We start from the raw sequence: 7138 nt of genomic DNA on the forward strand, positions 1-7138 counted from the left end.
TGTGCCATATCACTGAACAAAAAGCAAATACTGTTACGAAATGTTTCGGCAAACAGCTGGATATTTCATTCTCCACTTGTTTAAAATCTGAAAACCATATTATTGCAATACTGTAAAAAGTGCTTCTTTAATTTTCTAACCATTTTTTATTTGTAAAAAAATATCAACTCTTAGTTGACGTATAATAAACAAAAAAAAGTAACTTAACAAATTGAGAGACGTTGTACCTTTGAACCAATGCTTATGGGCAGTGCCTGATACTACTAAAAGAAAATGTTAATAGACGGTGATCCTAAACAAAATTTGCATTTCACCCTTCTGCTTCAAATGACCAACCTATTGGAAATCTTGCAAGTACAGAATACTACTCAAAATTCTCATTGACTTCAGAGATTTATGTCAATCTGTTTCATGCCTTTAAAATTCTACACATAGGCTCCAATACCTACCAACTTGGCACAGACTGTGGACTGCTGTTTATAGTAGCAATGTAATATTCTTTAAGGGTGAGGTTTAGAACCCAGGCTACACCGCATGGCACTATAGAGAAAAGGCTGGTGTTACATAAAAATACAGAGACCTGAGACTATAGTGCAGTTGACCATATTTAGGGCTCATGCACAAATGGATTTGAGTGCTGGAAGTATTAGTACAAGAGTACTCTTTAATGTATTCTCAGTTGCCTTTGCGAATCTGCCCTGGATTGTCCAGCTCCCTATTAGTAAATATTTAAAGGCTATTCAGTCCTTTCTGTTTGTACTACCTGATCTGGTAGAGACTTCTAGCTGCAGATTCCTTACTTTTGTATTTTTCTAAGCGTCAGACTGGATCCAGATAATTTTGCATGAGCAGAACCCCTGCACTCCGTTGGGTTGCTTTGTTCGGTATCATGCAGCATCGTTAACACCATAAGTGGTGTCATGGTCACCTATATAGGTGCCACCCAGTTGTTTTCTTTCCACATCAGTTAACACTAATCCAGAGAAGAGCTACCCCTCTGTCTCTTTTTGATAGGTTTTTTCGACAGTTTGAAAGTGTGTCAAAGGATGTCTCCAGGAAGGGAGATTTCAAGCCGTGTAGTGCCTATCACTGTACCATATCGGTAACAGACCTGCACTTGGTGTGCTTGTGGTGTCTTGAGCCAGGGCCGTAGCCAGGAGTATATGTTTTTGGGGGGCATTGCCCCCAGTAAGGAAAAGGAAGTGTTCAATGAAGGTGGTGAAGATTTGGTGCAGTAGCTTTTTAAAAAATTCTTTATTAACAGTGATATTTTGAAGGATGCATTGGTTTTGAGAGGAAAGTGGGTGGCAAATGGTTTATTTTAAAGCATGTTAGTCAAGGTCCCGAGTTGTGCACATCCCACATTTTGCCAGTAAAATTATTCAAAATATGACTAGATTTACAGACAACTTTACAAGAGGTTTGGGGGTTCTTCTTCAATGGACTTTTGTAATAATAAGTTGTAGCATATGGAAAATAACAAAGCACATAGGTTTTGGACTTATTAAAGTGGCATGCAACTTAAATATTTGGCGATGGCCCTTCTAAGCTGATGTTAGAAGACATTGAGGACAATTACACATTTAGAAGTACAAATCAGCCAGTAACATTGCTGAAAACTGGATAAAAAGAAAAGTGTATAGACCATCCAAGAGTAAGGAATCCAAAAGTACAATATACGTTTTAAACATTTGTTAGCCAAAAGCATCAGTGTACACTCGGGATGGTTTAATGTCAGTTCTATAGATGACCTAAACATGATAGACAAAAATGTTTGGAATTGATACACATTAGTGTCTGCTCCTAACTGTGGGTTCCAATGTATGTGAGAGTACCTGATCAGTGGGCATCAATAAATAGGTCGGTAATGATCCCAAACTGACCAAATATTCCAAGTCCTCAAATAGCTTCATAAATCCATGCTAGTACCCGTTAGCAACCCCTATCATTATTCTGAAGAAAGATGACACCAATAAAGAATTAATAAAATGGTATTTGTAATATATATTTGGAAATGCAATAACGAGATCAGATATTTCGGTTAGTGAAAATACATGTATTTTACTATCAGATGGAAGCTTTTAATCTTAGAAATATAAACCTAGTTCCTAAAAACATTTTCAGTACATACAAAAAAATCACATCCTTAAATACCACTTTTTCATCTTGAATAAATGTTAGTTTGGTGTGACGTTCATGAGCATGTTTAAGTACTAATACAACAAATAGATAGTGTTAGAAATTGGGTTTCTGGTTGGCATTGGATGCACCCTGTCCAAACAGGAACCACAACCCTAGTCAGAGTAAGATACACACCATAAATTAACCTGTGCTCACCCTCTGGTAACTTGGCACAGAGCAGTCAGGCTTAACTTAAGAAGCAATGTGTACAGTTTTTGTGCAAAATGTCAAACAGTAACACAGTGAAAACACCACAGAACGACTCCACACCAGTTCAGAGAAATAGATTATGATTTTATAAATAAAACAAGACCAAAAGAACAAAAATCCATTAAGCAGAAGTTGAGATATAAATTGTTAAAGATTAAATAGCACTTAGAAGCAATAAGCACGTATTGGTATATCTGGCCACGCTGGACTGGGACAAAGTCAAGAGTTCTGGCAGACTGTGGTGGAGCGGAGGCCGGACACAGGGCCCACTTAGCAAAAGAACCTTAATCCTGGTTGTAACACAAGATTCATTGATTTTCCTCCTGCAACAATGGTGATGCATTCGTTCTGAAGATGAAGTGCCAGTTCCTAGGTGCACTGGTTCCGAAGACAATACAATGGATTTTTCCATGCAAACAAAGGGATGCGTCGATCGTCCTTCAGCAGTGACAGCGATGAGTGGTTCTGATGCAGCGGTTCTGATGGTGATGCGCCAGTTCTGTTCCCACAAGTATACCGATGCATCATTTGTGCTCTCACAGTAGAGGCTGCATCGCATCCACAGGAGCAAGTACTTGAACCAGGAGCAGGGTAAAAGACTTTGATGTCCCCGAGTCTTGAAAAAACTGAAGGCTAGTCGGCTAGCCATTAGAGTCACTCTGGGTTAAGTGAGGAAGATTCAGTCAGAGAGAGCAGCAGGCAGCAGAAAGCACAGCAAGGCAGCAGTATTCCAGACAGCAGTCCAGCAGTGTAGCTGTCCTTAGCACAGCAGTTCTTCTTCTTGACAAGGTGGTTTCAGATCAAGATGTGTACTGAGTTGGTAGAGTCAGAGGTTCGGTACTTGTACCCAGTTGTGCCTTAGAAGAGGAGGGGGACTTCAAAGAACGGTCTTTAAAGTGCACAGAGGTCCTTTCTCCCTGCCCAGTTCCAGACTCACTAGTGGGTATGCAGCCCTTTATCTTGAGGCAGGACACTGCCTATTCAGGTGTGTTAGCGCCTCCCTCCCATCCTGCCGAGAATGGCTAATCAGAATGTTGATGGCCCATCAGTCAGTCCCAGATGTCATCCCCGCCAAGGCGTGTGATGGAGACGGGCAGTAGGCTCACAGGGCTAAGAGCTGGAAAATGCCAACTTGACAGGGTCAAGACTGGAATGGCATGGCTAGCAAAAAACCTGATGGATTAAACCCAGATCTGTGACTGGGGGTGAATGTTTGATTTGCTCAGCATCCCATCTGTTAGAAATGGGATCTTTGGGTGGCAGTCAGGTGAACCCCTGTCCAAACAAGGACCCTCACTCTAGTCGGGGTAAAGGAGAATCACCCTCCGTTAACCCCCGCTCACACGCTTGGTAGCTTGGCACGAGCAGGCAGGCTTGACTTCAGAAGCAAGGTCTAAAGTATTTGTACCATCATACACAGTAACTCAGTGAAAACACTACAAAATGACACAACACAGATTTAGAACAATAAATACTATTTGTCTAAACAAAACAACAAAAATCCAAAATACACAAGTCAAGTTATGAATTTAAAAAGTAAAAGAGTCTTAAATCCTTTAGAAGACAGTGAGAACGCTGTTAGCATACAAAAGTACTTGGGTAGCGTCCAAATAATGCAGCATGGGCAATTGTGCGTCGGAATAGGGCAGCGATGCGTCGTTTTCTCACTCGCAAGCAAGAGCGTGTGCCATTCCTCCTACGGTCGGGTTGGCGTGTGTTGTTTCTTCTCTCCCTCAAGAGAGCGATGCGTAGATCCGGATGGGCAACTCTGGTCCGGGCAGGGTTTGCGTTCACTTTCCGCGCCCAGCGATGTTGCGTCGAAATCCGGTCGCACTGTGTCAAACCGCGCTGCGTGGGGGCTTGTGTCGTTAGCAGCCGCTGCGGGTCTTGCACATCATTTCTCCAGCCACGTTGCGACGATCTCCCAGCCACGATGTAGGTGGAGCAACAATTTTAGCCACGGGGCCGGTGGCGTGTCGTTTTTTCAGCCACAAAGCGGGTGGTGTGTTGAAAGTTTCCCTGCACGTCGGTATTTGCGTGGATTTCTGTCCTTTTCCACCAGCTACACCTTTCAAGGGCCCAGAGACAGGTTAGGGCACCACTTGGCAGGCAGGACTCTCAGCAGAAAGCCCAAGTGCTGGCAGAGAGAAGTCTTTGTTGTCCATGAGAATTCAACAACAGGAGCCAAGCTCAATTCAAGCACTTGGAGATTCTTCACCAGTGGGAAGTCACACAAAAGTCAGTCTTTGTCCTCTCTCAGGCAGAAGCAACTACAGCAGGCCAACCCAGCAAAGCACAGTCACAGGCAAAGGGGCTCCTCCTCCAGCTTCTCCAAGTCTTCTCCTGGACAGAGGTTCCTCTTGGTTCCAGGAGTAATCTATTTTTCAGGGGTTTGAAGTGCTCTTCTTGTACCCCTCTCTGCCTTTGAAGTAGGCCTACTTCAAAGGAAAATCTCTGTTGTTTTCAAGATCCTGCCTTGCCCAGGCCAGACCCCAGACACACACCAGGGGGTTGGAGACTGCATTGTGTGAGGGCAGGCACAGCCCTTTCAGGTATAAGTGACCACTCCTCCCCTCAGCCCTGAAGGCCCATCAGGATATGGAGGCTACACCCCAGCTCCCTTTGTGTCACTGTCTAGAGGAGAGGTGCAAACAGCCCAACTGTCAAACTGACCCAGACAGGAAATCCACAAACAAGCAGAGCCGTAGAATGGTTTAAGCAAGAAAATGCCTACTTTCTAAAAGGGGCATTTTCAAACACACAATCTATAAACCAACTTCACTGACAGATGTATTTTCAAATTGTGAGTTCAGAGACCCCAAGCTTCTTATGTCTATCTGCTCCCAAAGGAAATCTGCGCCTTGATCATATCCAAAGGCAGCCCCATGTTAACCTATGAGAGAGATAGGCCTTGTAACAGTGAAAAACAAATTTGTCAGTATTTAACTGTCAGGACATGTAAAACACATGAGTACATGTCCCACCTTTAACATACACTGCACCCTGCCCATGAGGCTACTGAGGGCCTACCGTAGGGATGCCTTACATGTATAAAAAGGGAAGGTTTACGCCTGGCAAGTGGGTACACTTGCCAAGTCGAATTGGCAGTTTTTAAAACTGCACTACCAGACACTGCAGTGGCAGGTCTGAGCCATGTTTACAGGGCTACTAATGTGAGTGGCACAACCAGTGCTGCAGGTCCAATAGTAGCATTTGATTTACAGGCCCTGGGCACCTCTAGTGCACTTTACTAGGGACTTACTGGTAAATCAAATATGCCAATCATGGATAGCCAATGTACACATACAATTTATACAGGGAACACTTGCGCCTTAGCACTGGTGAGCAGTGGTAAAAGTGTCCAGAGCAAACAAAACAGCAAAAACTGAGTCCAGCACACACAAACAACCTGGGAAGTAGAGGCAAAAAGTTAGGGGTGACAATGCCAATGATGCCAAGTCTAACACTGTCCATCATCTATTGTTTTTGCATTTATCGCCCCAAGTGGGAAGGGTATGCCCAGACGTGGGTCCCGTGCTTTCTCTGCCACCAGATTCAAGCTAGCCTGGCTGATGAAGAATGATACCCTGAAACTGGTCCCAGGATGTTTTTTTTTGGTCCAGGGAGGACCTGGCCTGGCAGTTCCTAACTGGAATGGCATTGCAAGCAAACAAACTGATGGATTAAACCCAGACCTGTGACTGGGGGTGAATGTTTGATTTGCTGAGTGTTCCATCCATCATCTGTTGTTTTTGCAATTTTCTAAAAGTGACATTTTCAAAATTATAACAATAAATCCGTCTTCACATTAAAAATGATTTAGCATTACAATTCCATAGGTACTAAACATATCCACTCCTTCTCAGTTAGGGATTACAGCTTAATACATGTAATAAGGAATCCCTAATGTTGACCTATGAGAGGTTAGACTTCACAGAAGTGGGTTTTTCACTACCAGGACATGTAAAACTTACAAGTATACGTCCTGCCTTTTAATTACACAGCATCCTGCCATCTCAGCTAGTTAGGGCCTACCTTAGGGATGACTTATATGTAATAAAAGGGGAGTGTGAGGCTTGTCAAGAGGTTCAAATGCCAAGTCGACATGTCACAGTAAACTGCATACACAGGCTCTGAATTGGCAGGCCAGACACATGTTTAAGGGATACATAAGTGGGTGGCATAAGCAGTGCTGCAGTCCCACTAGTGGCATTTAATTTACAGGTCCTGGACACATGTAATGCACTCTATTGGGGATTTATAAGTAAATTAAATGTGCCAATCACGGATACATCAATTAAACCATGTTTTAGGGAGAGAACACATGCACATTAGCTCTGGTTAGCAGTAGTAAAGTGCCCAGAGCCCTAAAGCCAAAAATAAAATCTGCAAAATATGTGAAGCAAACAGGCAGCATGTCTGGGGGAAGACAACCCTAAGACTGCAGGTCTAACAGAGTATACCCAACCAAAGGATGAACTTAATATATCAGGGCCTCTGTTATGATTGTCATGCCGTGTGTGCCCATAATGTGGCAAAAATTATCTCCACTATACTATGGCCAGCTCTTTACTACAATAGGGTGCCTTCATGCCATAGATGTTCACAATAAGAGCACCAATATGACAGGGCCAGCATAATAAAATGAGTAGGCATCATCATGCCATGGATTATCACCATATGCCAAGAATCACCACCTATATATATCAGAGGCACCCTTATTACAGCAGTGAAATCATCTGGTCAT

The sequence above is a fragment of the Pleurodeles waltl genome, chromosome 1_1, assembly GCF_031143425.1.
Source record: "Pleurodeles waltl isolate 20211129_DDA chromosome 1_1, aPleWal1.hap1.20221129, whole genome shotgun sequence".
Classification (NCBI taxonomy): domain Eukaryota; kingdom Metazoa; phylum Chordata; class Amphibia; order Caudata; family Salamandridae; genus Pleurodeles; species Pleurodeles waltl.